The following is a 24,891-nucleotide window of genomic DNA, read 5'->3' on the forward strand; positions in this document are numbered from 1 at the left end:
GGTCCAGCATCTTACTGCTCTACCTCTGCTGTCCTTGACCCGTCTGAACCACCCTCCACTCCGCCTTCCACCTTGACCACCAGTTCCCATTCCCAGTCATCTGCCCCCAGCCAAGTTTCTGTGAGGGCCATGTTTGAGCGTAAGAAGCCAATGTCTGCGAGTCACCCCCTTGCCCGGCGTCTGACAGCTGGCTTGTCTGCACTCTTAGCCCGCCAGCTTTTACCATACCAGCTGGTGGACTCTGAGGCCTTCCGCAAATTTGTAGCAATTGGGACACCGCAGTGGAAGGTACCCAGCCGCAATTTTTTTTCAAAAAAGGGAATACCACACCTGTACCACCATGTGCAGAGCCAAGTCACCGCATCTCTGTCACTTAGTGTTGGGCCAAAGGTCCATATGACTACTGACGCATGGTCCTCCAAGCATGGTCAGGGCAGGTATGTCACCTACACTGCCCACTGGGTGAACTTGGTCATGGCTGGGAAGCAGGGAATGTGTGGCTCAACAACGACAGTGGAGTTGGTGTCACCGCCACGGATTGCACGCGGTTCTGCCACCACCTCTACTCCTCCTTCGCTCTCTACCTCGTCTTCTTCCTCTTCTTCGTCCTCTGCTGCTGGGTCCTCCTCCTCCTCCACACCTGTGCACCCCCAGCTCCCCCTAGGCTATTCGACGTGCCAGGTACGCCGTTGTCATGCTGTCTTGGGGATGACGTGCCTGGAAAGCAAAAACCATACCGGATCTGTACTCCTGTCATCTCTGCAGTCACAGGCCGATCGGTGGCTGACCCCACACCAACTGAAGATCGGAAAAGTGGTGTGTGACAATGGAAGCAATCTGTTGGCAGCACTGAGACTGGGCAATTTAACACATGTGCCCTGCATGGCACATGTTCTGGATTTAATAGTACAACGTTTTGTCTCAAAGTACCCAGGATTCCAGGACGTTCTCAGGCAGTCCAGGAAGGTGTCGGCCCATTTCAGACGTTCCTATACAGCCATGGCACGCCTTGCTGACATTCAGCAGCGGTACAACATGCCAGTCAGGCGTTTGATTTGCGACAGCCAGACTCGCTGGAATTCAACGCTCCTCATGTTGGAACGTCTGCTGCAACAACAAAGAGCCGTCAACGAATACCTGTTTGAACTGGGTGGTAGGACTGGATCTGCAGAGCTGGGGATTTTTTTCCCCCGTTACTGGGTGCTTATGCGCGATGCCTGCAGGCTCATGCGCCCTTTTGAAGAGGTTACAAATATGGTCAGTCGCACCGAAGGCACCATCAGCGACCTAATACCCTTTGCTTTCTTCCTGGAGCGTGCCGTGCGACGAGTGACAGATGAGGCTGTAGACCAGCGTGACGAGGAGCAGGAAGCGCACGATTTCTGGTCGGAATCACCAGAACGAACCCAGGCACCTGCTGCAACGCAGGGAGAGGTGTCAGAAGTGGAGTCAGAGGAGGAAGGTGGCTTTGTGGAGGAGGAGGACCAACAGGAGCAGGCTTCCCAGGGGGCTGGTGGTGACCTTTTGGGGACCCCTGGTCTTGTACGTGGCTGGGGGGAGGAGACCGTGGATGATGCAGTCCTTGATAACGAGGAAGCGGAGATGGATACCTCTGCATCCAACCTTGTGAGAATGGGGTCTTTCATGCTGTCATGCCTGTTGAAGGACCCCCGTATCAAGAGGCTTAAGGAGAAGGACCTGTACTGGGTCGCGACTCTACTAGACCCTCGGTACAAGCATAAAGTGGCAGAAATGTTACCAACATACCACAAGTCTGAAAGGATGCTGCATTTACAAACCAGCCTGCAAAACATGTTGTACAATGATTTTAAGGGTGATGTCACTTCAGGAACTCATCAACATTCCAGGGGCAGAGGTGCCAGTAATCCTGCCACGAGCGCACCTGCAAGGACAAAGCACTTTGGCCACTCTGTAACGTCAGACATGCAAATGTTTTTCAGCCCAAGGCAGCGGCAGAACCCTTCGGGATCCACCCTCAAAGAACGCCTCGACCGGCAGGTAGCGGACTACCTGGCATTAACTGCAGATATCGACACTCTGAGGAGCGATGAACCCCTGGACTACTGGGTGCGCAGGCTTGATCTGTGGCCAGAGCTGTCACAATTTGCCATGAACCTCTTGTCTTGCCCCGCCTCAAGTGTCCTCTCAGAAAGGACCTTCAGTGCAGCAGGAGGGATTGTAACTGAGAAGAGAACTCGCCTAGGTCACAAAAGTGTGGATTACCTGACCTTTATTAAAATGAATGAGGGGTGGATCTCGGAGGGTTACTGCACGCCGGAAGACTTGTTCTGAGTTTCTGATTCTGACTCCCCATGCAGCTGTCCTTCTCTGCACGCCTCATAACTCCACATACAGCTGTCCTTTAGCGTCCTCCTCCCTCCACCACCGTTACAAACTAGGGTGCAAACCCTACTGGTTTAATTTGAATCCAGGTAAATCCTGAGTTTTTCTGGCCTCTGTGCTTCAGTGGCTGCGACCAAAAAAAACAGAATATTTTCAGCATTTATATGGCATATTTTTTCTGGCCTCTGTGCTTCAGTGGCTGCGACCAAAAAAATCAGAATATTTTCAGCATTTATATGGCATATTTTTCCTGGCCTCTGTGCTTCAGTGGCTGCGACCAAAAAAATTTAATATTTTCATCATTTATATGGCATATTTTTTCTGGCCTCTGTGCTTCAGTGGCTGCGACTAAAAAAAACAGAATATTTTCAGCATTTATATGGCATATTTTTTCTGGCCTCTGTGCTTCAGTGGCTGCGACTAAAAAAACAGAATATTTTCAGCATTTATATGGCATATTTTTCCTGGCCTCTGTGCTTCAGTGGCTGCGACCAAAAAAATTGAATATTTTCAGCATTTATATGGCATATTTTTTCTGGCCTCTGTGCTTCAGTGGCTGCGACTAAAAAAAACAGAATATTTTCAGCATTTATATGGCATATTTTTCCTGGCCTCTGTGCTTCAGTGGCTGCGACCAAAAAAATTGAATATTTTCAGCATTTATATGGCATATTTTTTCTGGCCTCTGTGCTTCAGTGTCTGCGACAAAAATTTTTTATATTGTTAGCATTTATATGGCATATTTTTCCTGGCCTCTGTGCTGCAGTGGCTGCGACCAAAAAAAAATTAATATTGTTTGCATTTATATGGCATATTTTTTCTGGCCTCTGTGCTGCAGTGGCTGCGACAAAAAAAAATTAATATTGTTTGCATTTATATGGCATATTTTTTCTGGCCTCTGTGCTGCAGTGGCTGCCACAAAAAAAAATTAATATTTTCAGCATTTATATGGCATATTGTTTCTGGACTTCTGGTTCAGTGGCTGCGACAAAAAAAACATAATTTTTCAGGAAAGTACACATGCCTAATTTTTCAGGGTTCTGCAACAGTGGCAAAATCGCATCTTTTATGGTCACCGCAGGTGATCAATAAAGTAGACCAAAACTGGGCCCACACTGCAGAATCAGTGTTTTTTGGTTCGCTTCACTGTACATTGAATTACCTCTGCCTGACCGTGCACGTGCGCACAAGCACGGTGACTGCTAAACACACCACTACAGAAATATTGCCACCAACAGGACGAACATCCTGGAGGTGACAAGCAACTAGTAATTAAAAACTATTATTTGCTCACTTGACGGTATCATTCATTAAAGCTCTTTGCGTCTTTTTGCGTTGGGGATCCACCCTCAAAGAACGCCTCGACCGGCAGGTAGCGGACTACCTGGCATTAACTGCAGATATCGACACTCTGAGGAGCGATGAACCCCTGGACTACTGGGTGCGCAGGCTTGATCTGTGGCCAGAGCTGTCACAATTTGCCATGAACCTCTTGTCTTGCCCCGCCTCAAGTGTCCTCTCAGAAAGGACCTTCAGTGCAGCAGGAGGGATTGTAACTGAGAAGAGAACTCGCCTAGGTCACAAAAGTGTGGATTACCTGACCTTTATTAAAATGAATGAGGGGTGGATCTCGGAGGGTTACTGCACGCCGGAAGACTTGTTCTGAGTTTCTGATTCTGACTCCCCATGCAGCTGTCCTTCTCTGCACGCCTCATAACTCCACATACAGCTGTCCTTTAGCGTCCTCCTCCCTCCACCACCGTTACAAACTAGGGTGCAAACCCTACTGGTTTAATTTGAATCCAGGTAAATCCTGAGTTTTTCTGGCCTCTGTGCTTCAGTGGCTGCGACCAAAAAAAACAGAATATTTTCAGCATTTATATGGCATATTTTTTCTGGCCTCTGTGCTTCAGTGGCTGCGACCAAAAAAAACAGAATATTTTCAGCATTTATATGGCATATTTTTCCTGGCCTCTGTGCTTCAGTGGCTGCGACCAAAAAAATTTAATATTTTCATCATTTATATGGCATATTTTTTCTGGCCTCTGTGCTTCAGTGGCTGCGACTAAAAAAAACAGAATATTTTCAGCATTTATATGGCATATTTTTTCTGGCCTCTGTGCTTCAGTGGCTGCGACTAAAAAAAACAGAATATTTTCAGCATTTATATGGCATATTTTTCCTGGCCTCTGTGCTTCAGTGGCTGCGACCAAAAAAATTGAATATTTTCAGCATTTATATGGCATATTTTTTCTGGCCTCTGTGCTTCAGTGGCTGCGACTAAAAAAAACAGAATATTTTCAGCATTTATATGGCATATTTTTCCTGGCCTCTGTGCTTCAGTGGCTGCGACCAAAAAAATTGAATATTTTCAGCATTTATATGGCATATTTTTTCTGGCCTCTGTGCTTCAGTGTCTGCGACAAAAATTTTTTATATTGTTAGCATTTATATGGCATATTTTTCCTGGCCTCTGTGCTGCAGTGGCTGCGACCAAAAAAAAATTAATATTGTTTGCATTTATATGGCATATTTTTTCTGGCCTCTGTGCTGCAGTGGCTGCGACAAAAAAAAATTAATATTGTTTGCATTTATATGGCATATTTTTTCTGGCCTCTGTGCTGCAGTGGCTGCCACAAAAAAAAATTAATATTTTCAGCATTTATATGGCATATTGTTTCTGGACTTCTGGTTCAGTGGCTGCGACAAAAAAAACATAATTTTTCAGGAAAGTACACATGCCTAATTTTTCAGGGTTCTGCAACAGTGGCAAAATCGCATCTTTTATGGTCACCGCAGGTGATCAATAAAGTAGACCAAAACTGGGCCCACACTGCAGAATCAGTGTTTTTTGGTTCGCTTCACTGTACATTGAATTACCTCTGCCTGACCGTGCACGTGCGCACAAGCACGGTGACTGCTAAACACACCACTACAGAAATATTGCCACCAACAGGACGAACATCCTGGAGGTGACAAGCAACTAGTAATTAAAAACTATTATTTGCTCACTTGACGGTATCATTCATTAAAGCTCTTTGCGTCTTTTTGCGTTGCAGTAAGCACCGCGTTTCGTCTTTGCGTGTGAACAGGCTGTAACTTTTACACGACTTGATTGGCATGTAGACGCCGGACGTTTTAAAGCATTTTATTACACAGGTTTAGAAATGTAGTGTGATTTCTGCCCTTTACAGCACAAAACGCAGCGCTGTGTCAACAATGGATTTTTTAGAAACATTTTTGCCCTTGATCCCCCTCTGGCATGGCACTGTCCAGGTCGTTGCACCCTTTAAACAACTTTAAAATCATTTTTCTGGCCAGAAATGTCTTTTCTAGCTTTTAAAATTCGCCTTCCCATTGAAGTCTATGGGGTTCGCGACGTTCGCGAAGCGTTCGCATTTTTGACGCAAGTTCGCGAATATGTTCGCGAACTTTTTTTCCGACGTTCGCTACATCCCTACTTGCCTTGACCTTTGTACCGTGACCTTCGGCCTAAAGACTCTGCTAAACAGCCGTGCCCCTTCGCCAGCCAGAACATCTCGCCTTGCACCTCTCATTAAGTCCAGGTGGCACCCAAGTAAGCTGAGGGCTTCTCCCAAAGCCCAACGGTGGTCACACTACTGGTGAAGCCGAGCTGAGACCAGGGTGCTTGGCACTTGTTCTGGTTTAGGGTGCCGGCCGTGACACGATATATGTGTAAGCAGTGTATGTTTATATACTGTATGCATACTGTATGTACATATCAATGGAACAAAAAATCTTAAAGAGATACTGACACCAGAAATGAAACTCTTTTTTACATCTATCATAATATTGCCTTTGAAAGCTACTTAAAAGTTTACCATAAATTATTTGCTGGATAGTTTTACATTATCTGTCTGATGCCTCATGTTCCTGTATGTGGGGGCTGCCATTTTTGTGCAGCAGGAGTCCGTTAGCACTAGAAACTTTAACTGACAGGCTGAGATGGGACAGTCAGGTTGGCAAAACATCCAGTGTATAACACAGCATTGCTACATGAAGATTTTAAATAAAAAGCCTTTATTGTAACATTTGGCTTCTGATCTGGTACATGCAACCGGCCTAACATTTGGCTTCCGATCCGTTACATGCATCCGGCCTAATCTCGGGGCCCTTTATCAAGCTCAATCGGGTTGGCAAAACAGTCAGGTTTAGAAACTTCAACTAACAATAACTTACAAAAACAAACCTCTCAGCAAAAAACGATCAACATGACCTATAGGTAACTTTTAGGGACAGATTTATCAAAGGTCAAAGTGAATTTTCGAATGAAAAAACTTCGGATTTCGAAGTAATTTTTGGGTACTTCGACCATCAAATAGGCCAAATTCGACTTCAATTCGAATTGGAAAACCTTCGAAAATTCGACCACTCGAAAATCGAAGTACTGTCTCTTTAAAAAAACTTCGACTTCAACACTTCGCCACCTTAAACCTGCCGAATTGCTGTTTAGCCTATGGGGGACCTCCTAGAACCTATCTGAGGCTTTTGGCCAAGTTTTGAGGAATCAATGGGTTTTTTAAAAAAAATCCTTCGAATCGATTCGAAAGGTTAAATCGATCGACCATACGATTTTACTTAGATCGTACTTCAATCGAATACGGCGTTTTCGCTGGAAAAATACTTCGACTATCGAAGTACTCAAATTCGATGGTTGTACTTCGAAGTTTTTTTACTTAAAAATTTGATCCTTGATAAATATGCCCCTTAATGTACATTCATATTTTAAAAAGTAATTTTTTAGTGTCCGTATCACTTTAAGTATTATAAACTGTTGGGGTTAATGAAAGTATAGTTGGTCTTTTACCTTAATTGTATTTTCTTGTCATGCAAACAGAAGTGTTGAGAGTTATGTTTAATTTTAATTTAAGTTTTAATTTGGATTAGGCGAGTTTGATTATGTATGTGTGATCCCAGCCCACATTTAGAAAATATCTTGTGTTTGAAAATACAATGAAAATGAGTGGGGGGCCATCATCCACAAAAATTGCGTTACAAATTTAGGCATGGAGACTTGCGCCTTATACATTGATTTACATTTGTTTTCACTAATCTCCTTCTCTTTTTAAATAAAAATGCATATATGATATCAACAGCATTCTCTCTATCTATTGGTTAATGAATCAATACGATTTGAAATACACCAGTACATTTTGCAAACATACTGTAAACCCACATATTGCAATGGATATATCCTGAAATCTCACTGCCGCCAGACATGCTGATCACAGGACATTCCAAGAAGCCAGTTTTGTAAGGTACACATGAACTGTTCTAGGGTCAATAAATGTGAAAAATAGGACAATATTGAATTACTGACAAAGGTTAAAGTCCAGATAATATTAGAAAAGTAATTGAATGAACTATTCAAAAGAAGGAAGGATAGTACTAACAGGGAACATGATGCCATAAATGAAAAACATTGCCATGTTATTTGAAAAGTACATATTCTTAATCCACTACTGGGCAATAAATCACCTTGTCTGTATGAATGGGTGACTAACTACAAGAAACAAATTATTTCTTAAGGATGTTAAACAATGGTATGCAAAGGATCCAATTTATATAAAAAAAAGGGACAGTTTTTTTTTATTGTGTTAGATGCATAGCCTGCATGCCAAAATCTGAAAAATTGCAACTGGCTAGTCCATATACCAATGAAGAAATGATTCCTATTAAAGGGGTTGTTCACCATTCCATTAACTTTAGTATGATATAGACAGTGATATTCTGAGACAATTCACAATTGGTTTTCATGTTTTATTATTTGTGTTTTTGAGTTAATTAGCTTTTTATGCTTCAGCACTCAAGTTTGAGATTTTAGCAAGTTAGTTACTAGGGCCCAAATCATCCTAGCAAAATTTGAATAATAGACTGGAATATCAATAGGAGAGGGTCTGAATAGAAAGATGAGAAATAAAAATTAGCAATAACAATACATTTTTAGTCTTACAGAGCATTTGTTTTTTAGATGGGATCAGTGACCCCCATTTGAAAGTTGGAAAGAGTCAGAAAAAGGCAAATAAACTATAAAGATGGAAGCATGAAGGTCAGTTGAAAAGTTGCTTAGAATTAGCCAAAGCATATAACATAGTACAAATAAACTTGAACAACCCCTTTAAATAGTTAATTAGTTGTGAAATCAAAAAGGTTAAAATGGGCAAGAAGTCTGGAGCATATTTATATTAAAAAGGCGCCTCAAATTCATCATGGTATTGATCCAGCCTAGCCGTTTAGGTACATCTACAACTTTAGAGTATAAAGTACAGATATGGGATCCGTTATCCGGAAACCCGTTATCCAGAAAGTACCGAATTACGGGATGTCTCCCATAAACTCCATTATAATGAAATAATTTTAAATTTAAAAACTGATTTCCTTTTTCTCTGTAATAATAAAACAGTAACTTGTACTTGATCCCAACTAAGATATAATTAATCCTTATTGAAGGCTAAACAAGCCTATTGGGTTTATTTAATGTTTAAATGATTTTTAGCAGATTTAAGACACAGAGATCTAAATCACGGAAAGATCCCTTATCCAGGAAAACCCCAGGTCCTGAGCATTCTGAATAATAGGTCCCATACCTGTATAGATAATTTTTTTTAAACTCTAATAAATTTGATTTTATTCACAATTTAAATGGTATGTTATTTATGACAAATGTGAATGTCTAAAAATAGTCCCAACCCGAAAACTTGAATATAATTTGAATAGTTTTTTTCCGGGGGGGAAAAAAACTTGCGTCAAATGTTTCTCCACCAGCATTTTTCTGCTGACAGAGATACCACTTGTTTTGACATTTATCATAAAGGTTATGTTTGGTTGCCCGGCACCTATGAGCTATGAATGACATTTGAACATTGTGTATTTCCCTTAAGCAATAAAATCACTGTATCCTTATTAGTTATTTGTTGTGCAATGTGAACCCTACAACCCTATTGGAAATTGAATGTCAATCCCAGCGGGCGAAAGAGAAAAAGAATACATTATATTTAAATGATTAACACAAACAATATATTTGCTTTATCTTTGAAGTGCTAAGTACAAATATGGGGAAAGTGGAATTCTGCATACATTTGGATGACATCTTTAGACAAGATGTTTCTCTAAAAGCAGATTGGTTTGGGACTTTTTAAAGAAAAACATGGAGAAAAAGCACAGACAAGAAAACGTGCAAGTATTTTCTGAAAACTCAAACAGTTGGATTTAGTAAAGAAAAACATTACAAAATGTTACACGAAAAAAAGCCAAGCTAAAGCTGTTGAAGTTGTATAGAAGTCAATGGGAGCAACTTAATTCATTTATTTATTTTCCCAGTTCATTAAATCATTATAGTTTTTTAGCCTCATTGAAAATATAGGTGTAACCCCTGCCTTCTCCATGTATGTACCATGCTTTGCCTCTGTAGTGCTCTGGTCCCCAGTGAACTCTGCCGCAGAAAGTTCAGGGGCCCCAAAAGGGCTTGGTCAGGGACAGGCAGGGTCAAGAACAGATCAGGAACATTAGAAAACACAACCAGGAACTATCAAAATAGGCCTACATTGGCCAATGTGTTATTATCCATGGCCCCTTTAAATATTTGAATTTCGCACCAATATGCGATGACGTCATGCGCAACGGCATGTGAAACCGCACATGATTGTGAGCACCAAATGTACAGAGCATGCATCGACACGCAGGAAGAAGGAGGATGCTGGCGTGGTGGGCTTCCCCATCGCACCCCCCACTAGTCCATCAGGTAAACCTCTCACAGGAACAATGTGATGCGTACTTGTGTGTGGTTTTTTTCAAAAATTTTCTTAAATAAGGTACTGCTCAAGAACAGAAAATTACTCATGTTTTGTCAGCTTTTTTTTCCTCTGAAAACTTGAATTTGAATAAATAAGGCCCTCTGTATTGTTATTTCTATAGGTGCTCAGTTTACTTTATACAGTTCAGTCTGTTACTGAATGTTTTGGGTAATATGATATTGATACTGACATATCTTATTTTTGTATTTAATTTAATATTTATTTATAAAAAGGGCTACTATAGGACATTACTTCTGTTTTACATGCAGGGTAACTGCTACTACTGTGTCACCTAGAGTTGTCACTTTAGTTTACAGAGATAATGAAACAGTTTGGAAGCACACCTTTGCTTTGAACTGTGTCAAAAGTGATTTATTTAGCCTAGGACCCTTATCAAGTCTGTTGTGTCACAAAAAAGGATCACTATACTGTATAAAGGATGACTAAAGGGTGGGACTTACAAACCTCTCCCCAATCCAATGTGATCTCATCTTATAACCAATGTAAAAATTACATGTTAAAGTTCCACATGAGTCTAATAATAGTTTAAAGTGCAGAAAGGTCCATTATAATGTGATCTTAGTTAAAGTATCCATTTTGTATAGTCTCTGCATTGAATGTTGCATTTCGAGTGTTAGTGAAAAGTAAAAAATGGATTAGCAAAATTGTAATTTCGTTGCAGATCTGACATACCTGAGATATATAGTAAACACATCCACACTCAGCATTTTTGCTGATATCCTTAGAAGGAAAAAGAACATATTAGTATACACATAATTATAAAAAACCAATTTAGTTACTGCAAACAATACCAATGTAGAGGTAAGACAGCATACAACTTACAACAAACTGACAAATGACTAAACATGACTGGAGTGCATTCCCTGTTTAGACCTCTGAGCCACAATGTAATCAATTTATGTATGCAAGCAATTGATTTCCCTTTGTTTCAATTGGAGGAGTCTGTTCCCCCCTCATCTAGGTGCCTCTACTGTGTCTATTACCTGAAACTAAAGTTGGCTGATAGTGTTTAGCTTGGTAAAAAATATGCTGGTACTGGTAGAGTAGTTAGATTTCTGTATATTGTTGATTCGTGTTTAGAGAATCAATCTTTCATTTGCTGTGTCGTTTTATCTATGTAAATTAGATCACAGGCACATTTCAGTAGATATACCAGAAAAGAAAATACACCTGTTCCTGTGATGCAAAAAATGTGGAGAATTCCCATAGTTTATTCAAGGTGCAATTGCATTCACGTTTGGGAACACCCCAGCATTCAGTAAATAGACAACATATGAAGATTCACGTGTAAAAAATTGTTTAGTAATATCAAACTTTTTGCCAATATGGAGATGGTGATGGTGGTTTTGATGAGTCTATTAACATATTCAATTTTTTCTCCCTTTGACTTGTATTAAAGGCTATAATTCTTTTTGATGACCTTTATTATTTTTAAGTCCTTCACTGAATGGCCTATAGATTGTTGCTATCCTTCTATCCTAGAAATAAATGGTTCATACTTTTTAGTTGAATGCTAATTTATTTGGGTATTTTTGAAAGTATAACCGGTTGACAATGGGAGTTTAGGTTTTAACGAAACGCGATTGCAGAAAAAAAATTGCAATTAAACTCAACCAAGTTATAATTGCTAGCATATTTTACAAAATTTGCAAATCTTGCATTATTATATATATATATATATAATAAATCTTGAATTTTAATAAATGTTGACCCAAGTTTGACATAAACTATGGGAAATTATCAAATGCTGTACCAAAAAGCCTGAAAAACCTGTGTTAGAAATGTATATATTCCATGGAATTTACATAATCATACATACAAAATATGTAGAAAAACCCACAAAGAATGTAAAGAGGAACATTGATCATTCTTCTCACCATCAGCTAATAAACAAAGGAAAACTAGTGCATTTGTTTAAAATCAGATATGTGGGAGTGAAAATTAAACAGTCCTATTAATTCTAGTTACAATTATTTAAACATATGATATAGAAGCTAGGTTGCCTTAATGTACACATATTTAAGAAAACTCAAAATCACTGGTGGGAGATCACTCACTGTAACATACCCTGGTGGTCTAATGGGCCGTCTGGGACTTCCTCTTCGGTTCGTGCCAGTTTGTCCAAGGGCGCGAGTGGCGTGCACTTCCGGGTTTTAAGCACCTTGCGCGTGACATCATCACGTTCGGTTGCCGCAAAATTTGAATATTTAAAGTGACTTTGCTCCCAAATTTGTTACCTGTTGTTAGGTCTAACCTGCTTAGTATCTGGGTGCAAATTCTGTCTGTTTTGATTCCAGTTTTGATCCTTGCCTGATTATTCTGAACTATGCTAATCCTGACCCTGCCTGACTACTTTATTCCTGCCTGACTACTCTATTCTTGACCCTTGCCGGCCTGACTATTCTGGACTCAGCCTGACTATTCCTCGAACGCTGACTATACAGACCCCAGCCTGATTGACCTTTCTTGAACTCCGCCTGTACCGAACACTGCCTGTTTGACCCTGCTTGAACTCCGCCTGTACCAACCCCGGCCTGCCTGACTACACTTTTCGTCTATTCCCTGAACTGTTGCCTTCCATCCAAAACTTTGGAAACTCACGTGTCCCTTTGCTCGTTTAGAACATCTGCTTTCCTCCACTCAAGTTAAAACCTTGCGGCATCTGAGTAGCTGAGGGCTCCTCCAAGTGGCGGAACTACGGGGGAAGCAGGGGGTGAAATTGGGCCAGGGCCCGCACACCCTCAGGGCCCCCCCGGCAGCTTGCTCACCGCTGATTCCGGGTGGAAAATCGTGTACAGAGGGGGGTGGGGGGGCCTGGCTGCATGTCTCGCACCAGGGCCCGCCCCCTCTAGTTACGTTACTGGCTCCTCCCGAGGCCAAAGGCGGCTGCTACAGAAGAAAGATTGAGCCATGACCAGGGAGCTTAGCACTTGTTCTGAATTTAGGGAGCCTTTCTATCTTTCTATCCTGATCTGACACCAGTCTAGGGTCTTGTCTGCCCTGGAACGATATAGTGTGAGACCTCGTGGTCCAGTGGGGGTGCAGGAGGGACACCCTCCAAGTTTTCACGCGTCCAACTGAATTGAAGCGCCTACGGGCGTCCAATTGCTCATTATCCAATTTAAAGGTCTTATTCTTAGTTCCTGGACCCTTTACCCTTCCTGTCCCTGACCCTGTCTAGTCCGCTGCCTGTCCTCTTGGATCCTGCTTTGTACTGCGAAATTTGTGTATTGAACTCAGCCTGTGACCTCAACTATTCTCTTGTTTCCTGGTTCTTTACTGCTGTTCCTGATTGACCCGGCCTGTTTCCCGGCCACGCTTCTTGTTCTCTGTTCCAGTTTCTACATTCGGTTCCCTTGCCTGCCTAGAACTTTTTCCCTAGTTCTCTCACACTAAGACACTGATTCTGATTCTGGCACCTCACTTAAAGGAACCGTAACAAAAAGTTAAAGTGGTTTAAAGAATGACAGTATAATGTTTTGTTGTCATGGAACAGGGTGTTTACTTTAGAAATACTACTATAGTTTATATACAAGCTGCTGTGTAGCCATGGCAGCAGCCATTCAAGAACAGGATACAAATTAGAAAACTGATAAGTTATAAAGAATCCCACAGTATACAACAGTGCTTATCTCTTATCTGCTGTGTATCCTGTGCCTGTTCTCTTTTATCAGCTTTGAATAGCTGCCCCCCACAGCTACACAGCAACTTGTTTATATAAACTATTGTAGAGTTTCTGAAGCAAACACATCAGTTTTACCAGAGCAGCACAACAGGACATTATATCTTCATGACTTTAAAAGATTTTCATTTTTTGGTGTTACTGTTCCTTTAAGTAAATACCCACAATTTGAGTGGATTGGGCTGGTGTACTTGTTAAAAAATTAGCTCGCCAACAGATTCTAATATAGAAATGCAGATATAGTAATACAATTCTGCATCTTATAGTAACACCATACAGCAAGCATGTTTTATATTATATTTTAACTACACAGCAAAATTGGTTTTCTTTGCAGTATTTATAACAGCCCTTTGGCATTTAGATTGTGAAACTGTTGAAGTAAAAACATGAGCTTTGATCCAATTTACAGATACTACTAAATGTGCTGCTAAAGGTTCAGAGAATTCAATCACATACCAAGACTGACTGATCTAGCAAAGCAGTTTATCATGTTCACAGACTGCAGTGTACATAGTAAATTATTTTGTATGCCAAATGGTCTTGTCAAACCAGTATAACAATATCAACTGTATGGCAGCTATATTTGAAAGTGTAAGGTAAACTTACTGTAGCTAAAGCAATACCAAACATGTGAAAAGTAAAACAATAGTGTGTTATATATCCTTCCTAAGCAAATTCTTTTCTAGGCTGTAACACTGGAATACCTGTATTGTCACATTATGAATGCAACTAAACATTCACTGCAAACATCAAGCAACATGTCCTAACAAAATTGCTCTATAACAATTAATTTCAGATAGGGTTTGTGACATCTAGTATTCCCTTTGTTCATATCCATGTCTATAATCAGACCAATACATTTCTTATAACATTAAAAACTCTTTTTGTTACATCTGTCAGTTGGATAGCACCTTGTATACAGGTGCTAGACAAGCTATGCTGCCAAATATTTTGTTACTTTGTCCAGATAAAGTGTGCCAGAAGCAGGTATATAACTGGATTTTATACATTGATCCCATAATAATGTAAAGGAAAATCTATGTTGGAGCACATACACTTCAGTCATTATACTTATGCACTGGTGGCATACATGGCAAAATGGATGAGCAGTTCCTGAAGCTGCATAAGAACAGCAAAAGAGAGAAGGTATGAAACACGTAAGGGGTCTGCATACATATACTGTATATTTTTAACATGGAACTTTGAAGAAAATGTATATTTGTTATTGAAGATTTTTGAGTTAAGGGGTCACTTCTTATTTTCAATTAAACTAGAGCAACTAGAGGTCAAATGACTGCAAATAATATAAGAGAGGGCACTCGATGTTTTTTTCACCAATTAGGAACATGCTATATTGTCAACATCAAAGCCTTACACATTTAAGATAGCATTATCAAAATCATATTTTCTGCTTTGGCTGGAGTCTGGGGTTCCATCTCGACCAGGGCATGATCTGCAAGTTTGTATGAGAGAGTTTCCTCCAACTGCCCAGTAATTTAAGTGTTTTTCATTAAATTTACCTTAAAGTAAGTGCAAGTGTGGGGGAAGAACAGTTATTTATACAAGTTAGAACCTATAAACATCACTCTTATGTATGTAAGTACATAAGTGCCCAAAATTTCAACCAAGAGGGCAAGAAAGCAAAATCATATGGACCCTGATTTTTTTGTACAGAACAAAGAGACATAAGACATATTGCCACCTCCATACAGAAATAGAAGCAGCTGCTACCATTAATTTTGGTCCTAAATAATGTAATCAGATATGTAAGTGAGCTTATCTAAGTAATGCTCACAGATTTAGGAATTCTGTTGTAAGGCATCAATAGACAGTCAGAAAATACCTTCCCCAATAATTTATGTAGAATGAAGGTGAAATGTTTCAATGTAAAGGTAGCTGGATGAATATTTTAATTTCTGGGTTTTCTAGTCTTGGCTTTGGTGTGCAGTTCATATTGCAAATAATAACAATGTGTTATAACTCAAGGTGTCGGAGTTATAGCAAAGGTTGATTTTAGTATACAGTACAGGAGAAAAACAAAGGCCAGAAAAATAGCCTTCAGGGGGAACAACACGTGCAAAGAGAGCAAAGATAAAAATAACAAAGTTATTCTTCAGGTAGCAGCCCTTGAGTATATGGCCCCTCCATATTGAATGGACATGGTCAAGTCTGTGTATAGAAACAGATTCAGTAACAGAAAAACTCAATGAAAAATATAACATCTGCACAACTCAGTGCAACTACCTTATTGAGATGTCAGAATAGCACAATATGGATCTTTCTATCTTGCCTCAAATGCAATCAACCACCTAAGGATCATGGAATATCTGAAACCTATTGTGCTGACATCTCAGTAAAGTCAGATGCACTCACTTGTGCAGGAGTTATGAGTCTCCACTGAGAATTGAAGAAGTCTAGTAATTAGACTTTTTTTAAAAATAATAATTGGTATACCATGCTATAAAACTAATTTAGCTTTTATTCCATAAGTACACTAGTTAATACAATATTAGATATGTAGGACATTATATGATTAAATAGAAACAAAATCCATCCAAAGGTGCAATTATATTTTTACATCTAGCCCACTCCTTTACATTCCTATGTATTAAAGCCATATGTTTTAAAACAAACCAACCAAAATAAGCCAATTAAGCGCAGTTAAGTGAAGTCATGATCTAGTTTTGTTAGTACTTGCATGTGTATATACATAACTATTCAGCACATGTGTGAATTGAAGACCACAGATACTTCCAGGGCTGGTTAGCAGACATTCCATAGTCTTTTCTGGGAACACAAGTGTTGCGCTTGGATAACTGAGTCTGATTAGGCCAAATAATAAACATTTATCAATAATATCAGAAGAGCTGCTTCTGGATTCCTCCATTTACTTGTATTTTAAATATTAAGAGGGAATTAATATATTTGGTGAGAACAGTGATTATAATAACAGCTGTAGTTTTAGCAGAAGTACCAATGTTTGTTGGTTAACACACAGACAGGGGTGTAATTACACAGGAAACAGACCCGATAGTTGCAGGGGTGCCCAGGAGTGCAGAGGCTTCAATGATGCCCTAATTAATGAGCAATTGCACTATATTGTAGTAGAAAAGGTCAATTTACCAATATTTTAGTACCCTAAATTGTATTTGCTGTAGGACCCAGTAATGTCTAGTTATGCAAAGACAGATTTTAGGAACTTACACATTATAACAAAAGATTAGTATGGTGATAGTGCTAAGCAAACTGCTACCATGAAGACCATTTTCATGAATTAGGTTAGGCAGCCCTCTGCAATTACTGAATTCAGTTTTTTCTTATTCAGTCTACACTAACAACAGCAAAAAAGAATAAAATAGTAGTAGTAATAATCAGTCAAGAGACAATAAGCAGTTACAAATGTAACTCTGAAACATGAGGGGCAGATTTATTAAGGGTCAAAATTAAAATTTGCATTTTGAATGTTTTCCAAACTCAATTCGAGTCTTAATTCAAATTCGAATTTTGAGATTTAGCATATAATGCTTAATTTGTACATGAATTCAGCAATTTATAAAATTCGGCACTAATTTATGAGATTTAAATAGACGATTGTAATGAATGAGATTCAATTTTTGAATAATTTGGGAGTTCATAATAATAAAATTTAATGAATTGAGATTTAATTCAATTTAGATTTGTCGAATTTGGAATTTATGGAAGTTTATGGGAAAAAAACTCACATGAATTCGAAATTTGACCCTTGATAACAGGTAAATGGTGGCACAATCCTTTCACCTCACTTTTCCCTAACACAGACTGCTGTCGCTCACTCTATCACTGCCAGAATGGCTACTGGTATTTCCTGTTCCTGTTTTCTTTAATCACTTTTCAGTATCAACAACTTTATACTTCACAGTTCAATTTAGGATGCACTTCCACCTAGTGGCCAAAGTAACTATTCAATATTTAACTATTCACATTTGCCTCCTCAAATACAGTGTAGACACATATGCCTCTGGAAACATGAGAAACATCCCCAGGTAGAGTCAACCTTTATCAGCTGAACCTGCAGAAGAAATAACTTCACAGGGATAAATTGGGCACCTTTACAGCGTTGGCTTATTTAGCTACCTTTATGCCACTGTGATCTGACTACATGTATCAGATATGCAGGACCATAATTCACCACTTTTCATATTGTTAAATACCACACTTTAGTTCAGTGCCTGTGCTGTCTACTGTAACCATTCCTTGTGGCCTGTGGTAATTCCTTTTTGTACGCACATCGGGCCAGGACCTCCTATGCTATATTGTTTTATTGAGCTGCATATAATTAGTAGCTCTAAATATAAAAAAGTCAATTAGAAAGAGGAGCTTTAATCTGAGATTAGCATTTTCAATTTCCTAACAAAGCATGTATTTTCATCCTCTTAGAAAATTCTAGGTACGGTATTTCACACAACATTTACTCCAATGTACCACACGTTAAAGGAAATAAAGTAATATAAGTAGAGAGCAAGTGTTCTATGTACTGGAAACATGGCTGTTAAAATCAAGTAAATAAATTTTCTTTAGCTGAAGGGAGCACTTTTGTACCTGAATTACTTTTTTAAATTACTTCATTCCATCACACTACTACTACTAAGGTGGTAGTTTGAGCTTTCAGATAATCTTGACGTTCCACTAGGATTGTAGGTAATAGGAAAGAAACAAGATAAAATGACAATTGTACTGGTTATGGCCTTATCAGTATAATAAGTGTATACACTGGATGTAAGACTAATGGAGAACAAAGTGAGCTATACTGTCCATAGAAGGTATTGTTAATGGAGGAAAGATTGTATTGTCTGATTTCATTTGTATTGGCTGTCATTTGAGCACGAAATAACTGAAGAAATTGTACATGTATGATTGCTTGATAATTTAAACAATGATCATGTAAGAAAATTTATCGTTTTTAAATTAAAATTAAATCTAGAATAGATTTCTGCAGAATATAGGTAGACATGAAACATCTTTTGTGTGGGACAAAATATAATTTGTCACATAAATCATATTTGTCATTTAAAGCCTAATCTACAGTTTACTAGTAAGTAAAGCAGTGTTTTTTTAGATTTAATATGTAGTAATTCACTTTTTAATTGTTGAAGCTTTTCAGTTTAAAAAAAGATTTTAAAGCAACATGGAAAGCTATGCTGCAGTGCATGAAAGAAAAGTATGAAAAGTCCGAAAATCTAGAATGAAAAACTAACTGACCCGACCACGAATCAACAACTCACATTGACCAATCAGATTGCTCTCGCAATGTTCTAATAACTGGTTATTTTTATGACTTGTTTAGATGGTTTAATGTCCTTTTATAGACACCAAAAAAGAAATGGGTTTTAGGCAGGTAATGCAGTTATATATTGGAGAAACTGCCCAATTGTCCAATGAGATTCAGATGGGAAAATTTAATAAAATTCTTTAAAGGAAAAAATATGTGCAATGTAAATAATGTTTCGTCATGCAAAAAATGTGTCCTTTCCCAAATTTAGGGGAATATTTACTAAACTCTAGTCTGGCTTTTTGGGGCAGTTTTTTTTAAACACACCAAAATACTTTTCTAGACCTCCAATGATGGCAGCTATTTTAACATGTAAATATCTATATAGACTCTACAGCACCAGTTTCACTTGCACCATTAATTATTGGCTGCGAAAATCAGTTTGGGAATGTAGGCTATATGTTTATACAGTACGGGGCACATTTACTAAGGGTCGAAGTGAATTCGAAGTGAATTTTCCAAATAAAAAACTTTGAATTGCGAAGTAATTTTTGGGTACTTTGATCATCGAATAGGCCAAATTCGACTACTACTTCAATTCGAATTGAAAAAACGTTGAATATTCGACCATTTGAAAATCGAAGTACTGTCTCTTTAAAAAACTTCAACTTCGACACTTTGCCACCTTAAACCTGCCGAATTGCTATGTTAGCCTATGAACTTATAGAACTTATAGCCTCCTAGAACTTATAGCCAACATTTGGCTAAGTTTTTAGAAATCAAAGGGTTTTTTTTGAAAATCATTCGAATCGAAGGATTTAATCGATCGATCAAACGATTTTACTTTGATCTCATATGGCCATATTCGATCAAAAAAAACTTAGACTCTGACTTCGAATATTGCACTACTGCAATTCGATGGTCGAATTTCAACGTTTTTTCACTTTGAAATTTGACCCTTAGTAAATGTGCCCCAGTGTACATCACATGGTTGATTATTAATCTGAGACTAATCTATATAGAAGTAGTAGTTATGTCATAGGGGCTCACATGGTATTAAGCTCCATTTATGTTGGTGCAAAAAGCTTTGTGTAAGTGCCCTGCTCCCACCTTCCCTGCAGGCTATAGAGGGTTTTTTTTTTGTTTTTTTTTAAACTGATTAGGATTTTGTATAGAATTTAAATTCAAGCAAATAGCATACTGTTAAAAAAGGGATATCTCGAATCTTTAATTAACCTAAAGATAGTGTTTCCAAATATGGATTATATGTACCTCCATAATACAATGGTATTTAATAGTCTGTAGTTTTTTTTTTAATCCCTACTCTGAACTTCCATGGTCAATAACATGAGGATTTCTGCAACTAAATTTTTTTTTGTCATAATTTCCCATTCTTTAGACAAATATATCTGGACAGCACAAGCTACCTAAAAGATGTTCTTTTCCAGATCACATGTCATTGAAAAATTGCATTGTGCTGGATCAAATAAAAACCAGGTTTATTACTTACTTTATCATTTTGAAGACACTGCACAGTAGTTTTCCTCAAAGTGCAGTAGCAAAATGATTTCATGGAGGCTTAGTTTTGAAAATTCATGCTGAGTCTGATGGTTTCAGTCCATAAGTTATTTCCTTGTAAATATAGAATTGAATGTTCATACTATAGAACACTCGGTGCATTCAGTGGAGTGAAATCACAATCCTTGCTGTGTGAGTAAATGCATATAATAAAGGGAAGTAAATAGCCTGTGTCATGTACTAGGAGTTAGGAGAAAACCATAAGCATGAAATATATCTATTCAGGTAGATAAGACAAAGTAAGAGCAATGAAGTGCTGTTAACTGAATGAAAACTTTTTTTGGACTGACTAATGCTGAAATTACAGATCTGACACATTCCTTTTCCATATACGAAAGCAAATTGGTTGTAGCTGGCGGTACATAAATTGCTGAAAATTAAAGATTAAATACAGACCTTTGTAACCTCAGCTTTCTTGCTTGAGAGTGCAGTCACGTTTTCTGATATTATTTCAATCAAATTTTCTCACCTCTGTAGTGAAAATGTTATTGCAACTTATTAAGTCAAGTTTTTAGTTTAAATGAAGATGAAGGAAACGGGGTCCTTGTTCAGAAACATAACAAATCACTTTTATATAAATGGGCTGCAAAACTTTGGAGCATTTGGATAGGTGTGGCCATGTAGGCATACGTGTAGACTGGATCTGTGGTGTTTGTATGTATGAACTTAACACAACTTAATTTCCACTTAAGGGAGATTGTGTACAGTACCTCTTGCATATTGTAGTGGTATACAATCTACCTTAAAGAAAACTATACCCCCAAAATGAATACTTAAGCATATCATATATTAATATATCATATTAAGTGGCATAATAAAGAATCTTACCAAACTGGTGTATATACTTAAGTAAATATTGTCCTGTTACATCTCTTGCCTTGAGCCACCATTTAGTGATGGTCTGTGTGCTGTCTCAGAGATCACCTGACCGGAAATACTACAACTCTAACTGTAACAGGAGAAAGTGTGGAAGCAAACGACAGAACTCTGTCTGTTAATTGGCTCATGTGACCTAAGAAGTATAGTTTGTTTGTGTGCACAGTGAATCGTTTGATCCCAGGGGACGGCCCTTGTTTTTTAAAATGGCAATTTTCTATTTATGATTACCCAATGGCACATACTACTAGAAAAGTATATTATTATGAAAATGGTTTATTTACATGAAGCAGGGTTTTACAAATGAGCTGTTTTATGCAATCTATTTTTATACAGACCTACATTGTTTGGGGGGTATAGTTTTCCTTTAAGCAAAAACTTTCATTACTTACAACTCACTGGCTCCTATATATTTAACTCCCTTTCAATACATACTTTATATAGGCCATTGTAATTTAGTGATCAGTTTTTTTATAGAATAGCATATAGTATAGCATCCATGTGGCTCAGAAAATACTGGCTTGTTTTTTTCTGATAAATGGCCAAGAAGGAGACATAGGTAGTTATGGGTATTGAGATAGGTATGTCTCCATGAAGTGTAATTGTTGAAAAGTGGGTTATGGCCCTTATTTTGTATTTGCATCTTGTTGCAATATTAATCATGTAATTCCATGCACTCCAGTGAAAAAATAAAATAACAGTGAGTTCAACCAGTGGAGCACATCATTAGGACTCATGAAGTTATCTGACACAGATGAGTAAAAGAATAAACCCAATGAAATTATGAAAAAAAAATAAACCCAAAGTCTTTTACAATACATCCAAACGTCTAATTTTAAATTAATGCCAACAACTTTCTAAAATTAATATGCCACCCTTTGATATTTTACATTTTTAAAAAAATTATTGTGCTATTTAAAAGAAAAGTATACCTTAAGAATGAATACTTAACCAACAGTGACCCATTATGTTACTTTACTAAACCGACTGATGTACATATAAGTAAATACTGCCCTTTGACGTATATTTTCCTTGCGTGTCATGAAATAAGAAAAGTGTAACATGAGGAAGTGTGAGCAGAGGAATACGTCTGTCTATCCACTGACTGATATTATTACACTCATTAATATACTTGATTACTCTAAAGTTACTGTACATGGTAAGATCACTACAGCTACTATAACAAGCAAAATGTTTTCATCCCTTGAGTTAATGGCCTTTTTATGCCAAGACAGGACTTTATACACTTTAATAGCCACTGTCTAGATTTATACCATTTGTTGTACACAAAAATTCCCAAATCCTTTTAAATTGAGGAGGCCTGCAACATTCTACCATGTGCTCCCTTATAACACAGAGCCCTGCAGCATTGACTGTATCCATGCAGGTTGGCAGGCTTGACTGTTCAGCAGCACTGTATTCATGAAGAGATTGGGTACTGTATATAGACATCCTCCTTTCCGTTCCCTAACTTGGATGCCCTAAAACACACAATAGGTACAGGGCTCACCTGTGCCTGCGGGCACTGTGCTCTGCACCTCACAACAGATTTTTTTTTTATTTTTAGTAAGGTGTAGAGCACAACTAGACTCCAAAAGTAATGCTCTTGGCATGGTCACTAAGGGGTCCTCTTCTGCTCCCTTTAGTTCTCTTTCATTGACTACAGTCTTTACCCAATGTGTATTCACTATTCAGAAAGTAAAAAACTCAAATGATAGACATGTAGGAAGCAACTGTGAAGACAGGTGAAGAATAGTTTTCCACCCCACATTTCCTCAAGAGAAAAATTAAATTGTTCTTTCAACTTCCAAGTTATGACATTTTATTAAAACATTTTATTAAAAGCAATACCAGTGATCTAGGAGCAAGACCCGAACTGTGGATTCTATGACAAATGCCAGAGGGGCTGCTGTAAGATGACATGTACAATCACTATTTAGTTGGCCTGTGGGGGGGCTGGTTGGGCTTCTGTGTATTTCTTTGCTATATAACCTTTTTTTATAGATATTGCTGTCCCTAATAAGCTAAAGGACTGCAGGTTGTGCCTTGAACCAACCAAAAATTATAAAATCTAAACCAGTAGAGCTGTAATTTTCTCCTCTGAATGGCATAACTGCATAACATGCATAGATTAGCCATGTGCCACAGTGCAGCACCCACAGTTGTAAGGGGACCCTCCAATGATCCACCATTTAAAATTATGCCTGCTCTCTGGTCTTTAGTTATAAAATCTGAATAGGACAATGTCTGCAACATTGTTAATCCTAAAATATGATGTAAATTCCCTATGTTAATGACTACAAGACCATTAACGTAGAGCTGTGCTGCCTACTAAGGAAAGCTAGGGGTAAGGTATTTCCTTTAAACTTATATTTAGCCTGCTAGAGGCATGTTTGCCTTTCTCTCTGGATCAGAGATTGAAAGCTGAAAGTAATTGACCATGAGTGACTAAATATATCATTATATTACTTTGTATTTCACAGTTGTTTAACTTCCAACCCAACTTACAACGTAGACCAAGAACAAACATGAAAAATGGCATTGGTTTCTTTTTTCATTTGGTGTAAATCAAATGCAGGCAGGCCGAATGCACAAAATCTTAATCAATAATGCATTGCACACATGCCTTTTAGCACAAATATTTTCTCCTTGGCAACTATTTTGCTAACAGACATCTGTTTATTCGAATTGAACAGCATATATTTTGTAGTTTATGGACTTATCAGATATTATGGTACATACATATATAAATGCACAGCTCTACCAAACTGCACAAATTGCAGGTGCTAATGACACAAATGGGGTAACATAATATAAAAGCTTAAAAGGTTTAACGACTAGCAACCAGATATGTACTATCTAACAGCTGACCAATAAATACTACCAGTGATCTCTAATGACCCAGAACGTATAGCAAATGTGCAAGTCATTGAATCCCTGGCTAATAGTGACCATAATGTTATATCTTTTAATGTCTGGTGCAAAAAACAAATATATACTGGGGCCATAAAAACCATGAATTTCAGAAAAGCTAATTTTAGTGCCTTGAGGGCTGCCCTTCAGAGTATTGATTGGGGCATTCAGTTTTCAGCTAAAAACACAGAACAGAAATGGTTGTCATTTAAAATTATATTAAATCATTACTGTTCTCAATTTATTCCCTTAAGGAATAAATGTAGAAGCTCTAAGAATCACCCTATGTGGCATATAGGAAAGAAGAGAAAGGCATTTAAAAACTACAAGTTTGTTGGGACAGAAGCTGCATTTAATGAATATAAATATAATATAAATGTTTTAAATCAGCAATC

Source organism: Xenopus laevis, chromosome 2S (genome assembly GCF_017654675.1).
Source record: "Xenopus laevis strain J_2021 chromosome 2S, Xenopus_laevis_v10.1, whole genome shotgun sequence".
In the NCBI taxonomy this organism is placed as follows: Eukaryota; Metazoa; Chordata; class Amphibia; order Anura; family Pipidae; genus Xenopus; species Xenopus laevis.